Raw genomic sequence first — 12,269 nt, 5'->3', positions numbered from 1 at the left:
TGGAATAAATTATAATCCGTGCCATTGAAAACAAATGGATGAGAATCAAAGAACACAGTATGTTTACATAAGTCCTAATGGGACTGAATCAGCTTGAGTGTCTGGAGCAGGTTATATTTGATCAACAACTGAACTTAGGCTTTTGAAAATTCCAGCGCACAAAGGGTGTGGGATATTTATAAAGCTGTTCAGTGTCCGCCTCTACAAAATGTGCCGGGTAATTTCAATATGATCCTCTGCAGTTTCCTATCTCCTTTCTCTGGAGCTCTGTCAAAAGGCAGTGTGAAAGGCAATCGCTCAAACACCTATGTTCTGATTGGACAGTAAAAGTGGGGATAAGTTTACTAGCCAATGGGAGGGGTTTGAGCCAGAGGGTAAATCAGGACAGCTGATTGTCATCTCTAAGCATTTGTCCAACCACACCATGGCTCTCTGCAGTGCAATGCACTGTTGTCACTTGCAGTTTTACTGATTGACAGCTTTTCATTTACAAACTGGCAACACAGAAGGACACCTTTGCCATTATTTTTGGTGACTTGTGTTTTTTGGTATTTTTTAGTGTCTGACTTGTGACTTTGGTTTGCATTGTCAGAGGAATGGAGATATCGTTGTGTGTTGTTGGGTGGAAAATGCATTTGGATTTTGGGTGTAATATATTGTGCACAGTCTTACATTTGGAAAGATGAGGATCATCTGTACACTTGGCTTGGTCATGCTGCTTAAACAGTACATTAGTGAGATGAGTGATGTTAAAATACCCACTGGCACTGACAAAATGTGGACGGACCCCTTTAGCATGATCGTTTTTCAAATCAATGCACTGTAAAAGTTTTACCAAGGCCTTTAGGATGATTTTGTATGCGATTTGGCTCACTGTTGAATTTAACTAGACTTACTTTAGAAACGGGTGCCCTCAAATTGGCCACAGGTTTCCAGATACATTAAATAAAGGCTTGATTAATCATTCACCCTCCTCCCACTTCATAATTTATATGAGTGAGTTGGATTTGGAAACTACTGTATCTGTCTTTTCTTTCATTGTCCAAATTTTGCAGATACTATTGGCCACAAGTCTTTGATTTATTTAATTTTAAGATCTTGTATGGTCTCATGGGATGGGTCTTTCATCCTGACAGTTATTAACAATTCACTTGTGTCTATCTTCTAGCTAAGAGAAGGTGAACATCACAAGGAGAGAACCAATTGATGGAAGAAAAGAAAAGCAAGAAGAGACAAAGAAGGATACTGCGCAGAAACCGGTCAGTGTGTTTTAATTCTGTTTTAATTTTAGTTTTAATTTAATTCCTTTTTTATCTAAAATTTTATGTAAATAAAGAAAGAAGGAGGGTTAAAAAGAAAAAAAAGGGGGCGTATATATATAAATTAATATAACAATAAATGTTCTTGTATGTTTTGGACATTTATTGGGAATTTAATTTATTAATTTATTTATTTTAAAATCCAGTGTTTTTTCCATGAAAATCCACTTAATATTAGCTATACATTTATTGGCACTCTTCTTTAAAACAGTGAACATACAGTTATATGATAGTTATATGTAATTACATTGTCTGCAAATGCATTAAACCCATAGAATATAATGTAGTAATGTTATGGCAAATATGAACATTTAATTTAATTAACTCGGGCCACGATGACCACAGGTCCGATGACGTGCCGGTGGTGGTAAATCACAACTTGTACATTTTTTTTCATAAAAATATTAATTGCTAATTAACTTTAGTAATTGTATAAGGTGGCTTGAACACAGATTTTGGATAAAATATTTGTCATTGTTTGCAGACAGTAACACCATCCAAACAGTGAAACCACATAATAAATAACCAATCTACAAACATTTCTAAATTCATGTAAAACATAAAAATTTTTTTAGGGGTGCTCCGATCACGATCGGCCGATCGTTAATGCGCATCTCGTCAGTTAAGCCGGTTCTCTAATCAGCGGTTAATTCCACCAGGTGCGTGATTTCACATAGAGCAGCTGTTACTACACAGAGCCGTTGTTAACTGAGAAGATGCACCAAAAAACGCTGAAAATGAAGTGGATTTGCGCATCTTCTCTATTAACAACGGCTCTGTGTAGTAACAGCTGCTCTATGTGAAATCACGCACCTGATGGAATTAACCGCTGATTAGAGAACCGGCTTTACTGACGAGATGCGCATAACGATCGGCCGATCGTGATCGGAGCACCTCTAATTTTTTTTGTATTATTATTGGTAAGTTAATCTATTTTATAGAGTGTACTCACACTAGCCAGTTTGAACCGTGCCCGGGTGCGTTTGACCACCAATGCGCGGTTTGTTTGACTAGTGTGAGTGCTCCGAATGGTGCCCGGGCGCGGCTCGATTGGCCGGCCCTGGCCCGCTTGGAAGAGGTGGGCCAGGGCACGGTTCAGTTGGACTCGGGCGCGGTTCGCATGCAGTGTGAGCGCTAACCGTGCTGGAGCACGGAAAAGGACGCGTTGCGTCACGGTTTTGCGACACTCCAAAACCAACATGACAGGGAAAGGGTCGCTTTGGTCTACGGCAGAGGTGCAAAACGCATAAAAACTAAAAACTGCAAAGTCCTTGCTGCACTTCAGCTGGTACCTTGCTAACATCCTCATACGAACAGCGCGATTACGTGAAAATTTTTGCGCCACTAAGGCGACACATCTGTTTAACAACAGGCTGTGAGAGGGCTGTGGACCAAATGACACAAAATTATCCACAAAGAAAACAGAGCGATGTACTCCATTGCGTTCAGAGAGCGCCACTCTTCCTGTTTATCCCGAAACCGTCGCACCATAATGATGTAAGCGTGCTCTGGCACGAATGCTGAAACGCTATATGTGAGTGCAGGCCAGAGGGGGAGTGGGGAGGGGGGACAATCGTACTCGGGCCCGGTTCATGGCAACCGTGCCTAGTGTGAGTACACCCATATAGTCTATTGTTAATTCTACAGTAGCCTACTGAATAGTGAAATCATTTAAATTGGTTAAGTTGTTTATTTGCTACACTTAGGCACTATATTTTTATTATTAAATATATCTATCTTATCTCTTATTAAAATAATGTTTATGTGTCTGACTGTACACCTTAACCATAATAAACAAATCGCTAACACTTTAAAATAAGGTTCAGTAGTTAACTACATTAATTAACATTAACTAATAATGAACTGCACGTAAACAGCAATTGTTCATTAAAAGCTTGTTAATATCTTGTTAATAATCTTGTTAATACTAACATGAACATAAGATGAACAGCTTTATTTCTATTAACTAACTTTAACAAAGATTAATAAATAATTTAACAAATGTATTACTTAGTCATTATTAGTTCATGTTAGTTAATGCACTAGTGAACCTTATTGTAAAGTGTATGAATGTTGTTCTCCTGAGGCATGCTGTAGCACATCTGACAAGCCACCGTGCGCAACAGAGAACACTCGCCGACAAATTGTGCTTGATACTCATTTCCGCTGACACTTTCCAGCCAAGTAATCGATTCCTCCCACTCTCGTGGGTACTTTTGTGTCCGCTTTCGTTTCAGCACTGAACACGGGGGGTATCTGGAGCAGCCTCCGCCATTCTTTCAAATCGACTCTCTGCCAAGAGACCCACCCTCTTCTGACTTTGATTGCCTGTGAACATGAAACAAACCAATCAATCCAACGACATTTTGACATTTAACATTAATTCATTTAGCTGAGCTTTTATCCAAAGCAACTTACAATTGCTATATATGTCAGAGGTCGCATGCCACTGGAGCAACTAGGGGTAAAGTGTCTTGCTCAGGGACACATTGGTGTCTCACAGTCTCCCACACCAAAGGCATATGTGTCTTATCCACTGTGCCAACACCACCCCGACAACGATGGCAGCGAGTATTACCCAATCAGGGGCAGAATAGGACGTGTCTTCACAGAATGCCAGTGGGATGGTCTGCATAAGATGCTGCATTGAAGACAACTCCGAAAATATGTGAAAAACCCCGTCCCGTATTGATTCAAAACGGGACCTGGCAACGCGCTATTTTATTCTCTCACACTGTATTAATGTGCTTTCGTGCTACAATAATGCGCTCTTGACATTTGTCAGTAAAATAATGCCATAAAAATATATTTTCCAAATATTTAATATAGGTTATAGGGAATTGCACGCAACATTTTTTTAAAATTGTATTTTGTTTTTAATGACCCTCCCCAACCTGCCCCACAAATAAAGTGCCAATTTTCTTTACCCGCTCCGCCCCGACCCGCAGGGTCCACGGGTTATGAGACGACCCACGCATCACTATTACAGAAAAACTATTCAACCCTATCGTGTTTATTTAAATATCAGTTACAACAGATTATTATTTTGCTTTAACAGTTTTTCATCCGTCAAGCTTCTTTCCTGTCAAAAATTTGTTATTAGTGTTTGAATGGTGGTAAGATCTTTAGGGATTCAACAAATTTCTTAAGTATCTTCATTCCAAACCTTTCGGATGGGTGTTCTGAAGTTGGTGTTCTGTAGTTGAAAGGGCAGAAGAAAAGAACAGTCTTTGTAGTAGTTCTGGAATGGCACCAGGGAATGTAAACTTGCACACTGGCCTTGCTCCCTTCTCTTACTCCTCTTCCCCCTAGCCTCCTCTCTGACAGAGGGCCGTTTGTAGTCTATTTCCACTCAATTAGCAGGCCACTCTTTGTGCCAATGCGATTCGCTCCAGGCCCCTGCTGGGCCTCTTATCGAGATTACGAGGCAGGGTGTGTTTTAAGACTTGAAGTTGAGTTTCGTTTTTGGTTAGTGCTTGTTGAGTCAGGTTATTTTGGGCTGTGTACAATTTTTAACCAAAAATAATAATAATAAATGTTTTATTATTTGTATTTTATCAAGGTTATGAGGCGTTATGTCTCACCAAGTTCAAAAAACGAACTTTTGTTTTCACACTTGGTACGAAAGCAAATTAGGCTCTTGAACATATTTAAAAATCTTAATATTTTTATGAAAACAATGACATGTATTGTCATTTCTTTAGTAAACAAAATCATTATATCAAACAATTTTATAAGCATTCGTATGAATGACTAATGTTGGAAATCGAGAAACCGTTCTTATTCAGAACAAATGTAAAAAATGTTGTACCACCTGTCAGTCGGACAACACTTTTGTACCAAATCGAGTCTGCCTTCATTAATAACGTTACTGGTATGGTTACATTTTTATTTTAATGCTAGTATTGATTTTATTACCAAAGTACATTAACAGTACATTAATAAAGTAAATTGCAGGCTGTGAGTAGTATGGTATACTGTATATATTAAAAAATAAACACTCAGGAACACAACAGAAACACACTCTATAATTGCATATTGATCATATCCATATTTCTGAACATGACACTAATAAGGTTGTTTCAAATAATGTATCCTTTTTTTGTGCATCCTTCTAGGATGCTGATGACTGTGGTGAATCTATGTTGATAATTGTGTATGCTTTTATTAATATACACATTTAATACAGACATTTATTTAATACACATGTATTTATATAATTCTGATGATGAATTAAATGTAATCTAAGCATAAGTGAAATACACAATTGGAATACATAATTTATTAGCAGTTAAATGTCAGGGCAGCATTCTACAAAAATATATTATAAATATTCATTTTACTATGCAAATAACATGTAAATTACTACACTGAGCAATTGAAATGAAATATATCATGGCTTTTGCTAATAATGCATCTCTTGCTTTCACTTACAGGATACTGAACAGAAAACCAAAGGTAAGTACTCTTTAAATATTTTTAGTCTTTGAAAATACAATATTGTAATATTTCAACAGAAGAGTAATGTAAGTGAGTAAAAATTTCATTTGGCTCATGTGTAGTAAGGTCAGCAGATATGGAGATCTCCCTCATTAGTCTGAAGATAGCTTTTGTCACTCTGATTTAATTCCTGTGCGATCTAATGCTTAGTGACACATGTATTATTTCATTAGCATATGTTCACTGGGATGTAGGGAAACCCAGATGGGTAATACTGGGATGGAAGAGAATCTTCCGGTGTTCAACGTTTGGCTGCAAAAAAAAAAAAAAAAAAAAAATCCTACATTAAAAAAAAAAATAATAATAATCTTGTTGATTGATTTTACTTTTGAGTCCATGAGTTCGCTACCAGAGGTATGGGAGGAAAATAATTGTGTAAAATTATATTAAAATATTTTCACAGTCTATTGAACCAAGTATCTTTATTTTGTCTCATCTCGTGAGCCAAAGTGTATTGTAACAACCCTAGTGTCGATAGTGGAGGATAAAGCTTTCATTCTTCAGTTCAATCGTGTATTCATGAAACAGAAAATCAGTTTGAATAAAGAAAGCAATAACTTTGCCTTAGTATCCTTTCAAATGTTAAAGTTGTCACAGTCATTGCTGCCCCACCTGCCCTCTGAAAAAAGTTCAGGCATATATATATATATATATATATATATATATATATATATATAGTTACTTGCTTTTTGAGAACTCAAGGTAAAATTTCAGACTATAGTGAATATTTTACAGACAAAAAAGGTCCGTTGTTAACTAAATTGAAGTTTCGTTCATTTTTATTGAACCAAATGTCATTCCATAGGATACTTGATGTCAGACTCAGAAACAAGTCTTGCCTTCAGTGCATGGGCGTAGGTTTAGGGGGGGACGCTAGGTACTAGTCCCTATCAATATTTTGAGATGACAAATTTGTCCCCACCAGTATTTAACAAATCTTATTTGAACTGCTATTTGGATCTTTGCACTGCTATTTGCACGGCCAGGATGGCGACAGTACAAGAAACGCTGTAATTTGATTGACGGCGGGGTATCTGGCAGGCTACACGCGCGGACCGAGACTACTTTTGTGCTTGCACTAGCAGCGAGCGGGTGATGTGCGCGCATGTTGACGACACCGACAGTAAGTTACCAGGGCTGTCTCTCTGCCACATACAAAGGCCAGAGTAAAAACATTTTAATATTCCGTTTTTTTGCCCCTTTTTTTACTTTGTAGATGCCTTATGCAAAAGGGACATAAGAAGCTTTTTCATAAAGAAGAGTCAGAGTGTAAGTAAGCAAAATAACTAGCTAGCCACACAAATAAACTAGCAGTAGTGACTGACCAGGCTTTCAAATGTTCTACTGTGGAAAATAGTATTAACTGGTGATAGTATGTGTCACCCAGGATGATAGAATGCTACGTTAGCAAGTAACTGAATGTCAATTAGCCTTTACCTTAACTTAGAATCTTGCAGTCAACATAAACGTGAGTCTACTCTAGGGTAAATAGTGTTTATAATAGAAAAAGGTTATTATATTTATTTATTTAGATGTGTATTTTTTGTTATTTTAAATACTAATGTACATAATAATTTATGTTAATAAACGTTTGGTTGTTTAGCATTACACAGTCTCAGGTTTTTTTTTTTTTTTTTTTTTTTTTTAGAGTGCATTTATGAGATTATACAGTTATACTAGCTCTTTAGGGACAGTATACAGGATGGTATATCGGGGTCAGGGCACAATATAGTGAGATGAAGTAGATTCACTTCTGTATTGTGATATTCTGTTTTGCCACCAGTCTGAAATAAAAAAGGAAATCATTAAATCACTGAAATCTTACAACAAAAGAATTCTGCGGGGGGGGGGGGGGGGGGGGGGGTGTCCTCACCAAAGCTGAGACCAAACCTACGCCCATGCTTCAGTGGAATTATGAATGAACTCAGATTTGTCACACTCTTTGGTAAATTCGTAATTGAACTTGACAAACTCCACGTCGTATGTAACATGAGAGATAAAAAAAAAAAGTAACTATATAAAATTAAGATTAAAAAGACATTAATAAAGTTCTCCCACATTAACTTGATTGGTTAAGGATTTGGACTCGACTTGGACTTGACAAAATGGACTCGAACCCCACACTACCTATAGTTACCCAGCCCTAATAGTTTGGTATTAATATAGGGTTACCATATCATTCACGATTATATTCAGATGGCATCACCTTGTTAAATTCTAAAATCTTTGGTGTTTACGTCCAACAAACTATTACAAACGTACCTCTTGTTGTTGTTGTTGTTGTTGTTTTTTTGACACATCAGTATGTGTTACTGTAATGTTGTCTTGGCACTATTAGAAGCTAATAAAATATATAGAACAGTTTTTGAGTATTGTGGCTGTAATCAGTTTACGTTTTCATCTGTGCACTCGGGATATAACTGCTGATGGACAGTATGGCATGAAGTGTTACTTATTGTGTCCGGGGATGTTTGAATTTATTGTTTGCTTGCATTGACAGATTTTGATGGTTATTTGGTGTGCCTGTCGCATCCTGAAATATCGATCTGTGTGCTTCATGCATATTTACATGAATGTGGAAGGTCTATGATTATAGCTTAATTAACTGAGGAAACTTCTGTTAGATATGGGCTACCAGAGATAGATAGAAGCAATCTTTTCTACTCGAGACCTCTCTTACAAGCTGGTGGCCCTAGCTGCAGTAAGCATGCCTGTGCTTTTGAACATTCAGTCTGATTTAAAAAGGTACATCTCCTCATAACATGCAAAATAATTTACTGTGTGAAGAGTGAAAATGTCTTTTTGGAAAGGTCAACCAATTTCTTAGTGTGGCACAGCAAGGCCACAATAATAGAGTTCAGACTGAGGCATTTTCTGCCCCAATTATGCCCCGCTGTGGTTGAAATTTCCTGCAGTGAGTTGACTTTTTAATGGGTAATGGAAAACTTAAATGCACGCGTTTTTATTTTTTTTATATTTTTGAGGTTCACAGTGATTTCCCTTTGTAGCAGAATATTACAGTGTCACAAATGATAACAGTGTTAATTCTCTGCTTTATAAAATACAATTCTTGATGCAATTAATTAGCAATTGCTCATCCAATGAACTGCATCAACTCACCATGAGGCAGATTTTCACGAATTGCAATCTAATTAGTGGCTAATTTGCCTAAAAAGAAAGGAACAAGGGTTTTCATTTATGACATTTATAAATACTCAAATGAATCATCAAAGTTTAGATTCTGTTATGTTGATTTATTATGGAGAACATTAATCAATTTAGTGGACTTAATTTATCTGTCATGCATATTGACATTACAACATTGCAGGGGCAACTGTCAGTGCCGTCACAGTAGTACAGTTTACAGATGTCCGTTAGAAATAGTCAAAATGAATTCAGACTCCATACAGGTGGACTAGTGGCAAATTGTCGTGGCAATTTTCTTTTTCAATAAAAGTATTATACAAAAGTATTTTGAAGATTTATTTTCTTGCGAAAAAAAGGTCTATATTCATACAGCCATTCATATCTCATCCAATCATAATGCATACTTAAGACGTGTCGATTTAAGGTGTCCAACTATGTCCCCACTAAATAATCGTCTAAGATGCTAGGTATAAAATAGCATTTCTCGTCTCACACTTGCTTGTGCGCGCACACAGACACACACACACACACACATTTGTTTTTGTGAAAAGTGTGGACATCCCATAGGCCTAATGGTTTTTATACTGTACAAACTGTATATTCTATCGCACTACACCCAACCCTACACCTAACCCTCACAGGAAAGAGACAGTCTAAAGAACACTCTTTAGTAAAGTGATGCATATCATACCAATAATAATAATATTTCACACACACACACACACACACACACACACATATATATAATCCTCCACACAAATCCACAAACCCACATAACAACACACAGCATGGTTTTTTTTTAGGTCCATTTAATTAGTTATATTAATCTGTGATCCTTCTCCTGGTTTTTCAAATACTGCAGACTGAAAGGCAGAAATATCTTATGTTTTAAATTTTTTCTTGACTTAAAAAGGTTTTACTTGCCATATAATTGCAGTGAAAAAATATGTACTTCCTTCATTGTTTGTCCTGATGTTAAAGACTTGCCTTCTGAAATTGTTGTCAAATAATTTTAGTACAACTGGATTGATGTATCACCTGACGTGACACCCTAAATGGTATTGCAGGTTCAATTACCCAGTTAACCAAATGTTAATTTTTAGCAACATTTAATTGTTGTTTCAAATAATAAAAATAATATTCGGTGCTTTCTCAAGCCCCTGTTTTACCAACTATATCCCCTCTTGAAATTTTCCATAAAAAAAAAAACCTCTTGCCTCTTAAACAGAAACCAGTAACTAGTCAAGACAGATTAAATATATATATATATATATATATATATATATATATATATATATATATATATATATATATATATATATATATAATAAAAAATATATATATATATATATATATATATATATATATATATAATAAAATATATATATAGAAAAGTTGCATCAATGTTTGAACTTTGGTTTCATTTCAAGCTTAAAACTAAGTAGAATGACTAAAAATGCACTGACTCAAATGCGCTTTGTCAGTATTTCTGGCCTTTGTGCCAAATTTCCCATTTTCTCTTTTCATCATTAAACGAATAACATCCCAAGACAAATACAAATGGAATTGATTTAATATGAGTATATATAAGGTGTTCATAATGCACTAATATTTATGGGAAGAAACTTATTATTAAGAGATTCTAGGATCTTTTCGTATTTGTTAAACTGACGGATGGAATTCTGGGTAATCTAGAGGGTTCAACTGCAGCCAGACTAATGTTGTGACAATAAAAGAAGGAAACATATAAACAATTAACACACACACAAAAAAAACATCATTATATCATGGCCCTAACAATGATAAAGTATTTTTCTGCCAGTGTCCCTGATGATTCCCACCCCTAACACATAAGACATATACAGTACATTATATTTGTAATTTATTAAAGCGTCAGTTTGTTCTCCAGCTTCCATTTCTGCTTGCGTATGTGCATTTATGAGAGAGAGAGTTGGAGCTGTAGATGGAATAAAAAAAATACAAAATAGAAGCAGATAGGAAGAGATTGAATAAGAGACACCCCACAGCAAATTGCCTGTCTGAGATTCCCAGTGTGAAGATCTTGTGGTCCCAGTGTCCATCTGCTTCCTCTAATGAATTCACAAGCATTTTGAACAATAGGGACAATGAAAAAGTCGAACAGGTTGTGGGGGATGGAGTAGAGAATGAGAGAGGGAAAGAGGAGGGGGAGGAGGGGAAATGTGCGAAGAGAAGGGCACAGGAGAGAAAGAGACAGAAAAGAATGCTCTGCATCCTGATTGGCTGGAAACATAGTCGATGAATAGGCACGCTGAGCAGAATGTAATCATAGATGTGCGTCACCATCTTCAGACAGCGGCCAGCAGTTCTGAGCAGCTTTCTGTTTTTAAATGACTCCAGGGGATCTCTGTATTCAATTCACAACTGGAAAACATTAACTGAAGTTCTTTGCTTGGTTAGTAATTTGCTCCTGATCCCACACACTAACTGTGAGACAAAGTCAATAAATATATATATATATATATATATATATATATATATATATATATATATACATACATATATATATACATATAAAATCTTAAAATAGCCTTATGAAATGTTTTTCCCCCTCTGAAATTCTGTGTATTTAAATTTTTCTGGTTATCAAATGAAGGCATAAAACATTCATTTAATTTATCTTTTAATTATTGAAAATTAAGCAAACTTTATTTTTTGGTAAACAAAGGGGATTTACTATTAAAAATAAAAGATGGAAGAAATGTTGTGTGATTATTCCTTAAAAAAATATGTTAGTTTCATTTTAATAGTAGTAGTAGGCTATGTACATTCTGCTGAATAATAGTAATAGATTATTCGATACTACAGTCTATGATGTGATATATGATGCTAGTTTTAACGGCAATGGTCAGATGCTCATGAAGTGACTCTCAGTGCAGTTCTGGAGGTGTTCCTCATGTTTTCACGTCTTTATTTAGTGAAAGGAAAGATGCTGAAATCACCACGAGCGTCACGCACGCTTCTGCGCCATTCATTTACACAGACACGCAGAACATGCAGGATTCATATTTAAATAGACTTTTTCTGCTTAATATTTACAGATATTAGTCCATATCGCGATTTGATGTGAGTGCAATGACCTACTTTTGATTAATTAATTCAAAATTTGACAACTTCTGTGACATTCCGCATTAAACTGTAAACTTCATTTTTATGACTGGATTCCTTGATTCCCTCCGCGTTTTCTGCATCGCGGAAATCATAGGGCTCTACAGTAGATATCTGCCTGCTGTTCGTCCGACCCCTTAAAACCGAGGTATCTCC

General features: G+C 36.1%; 1 protein-coding gene across 7 annotated transcripts in view; it reads left to right on the top strand.

Annotated features, from left to right (window-relative positions):
* The window catches only part of LOC113050701 (trinucleotide repeat-containing gene 6C protein-like), a 69,062-nt gene that overhangs the window by 16,922 nt on the left and 39,871 nt on the right, over positions 1-12,269 (top strand). For all 7 annotated transcript variants that reach the window (XR_003276803.1, XM_026213933.1, XM_026213931.1 and 4 more), the window contains 2 exons: positions 1,169-1,259; positions 5,756-5,777. The gene's annotated coding sequence lies outside the window, so the exon portion shown is untranslated. The remainder of the gene's footprint in view (positions 1-1,168; positions 1,260-5,755; positions 5,778-12,269) is intronic.

Source organism: Carassius auratus, chromosome 31 (assembly GCF_003368295.1).
Source record: "Carassius auratus strain Wakin chromosome 31, ASM336829v1, whole genome shotgun sequence".
NCBI lineage: Eukaryota > Metazoa > Chordata > Actinopteri > Cypriniformes > Cyprinidae > Carassius > Carassius auratus.
The sequence above is the reverse complement of the archived record's forward strand: the minus strand, read 5'-3'. Positions and strand labels throughout refer to the sequence as shown.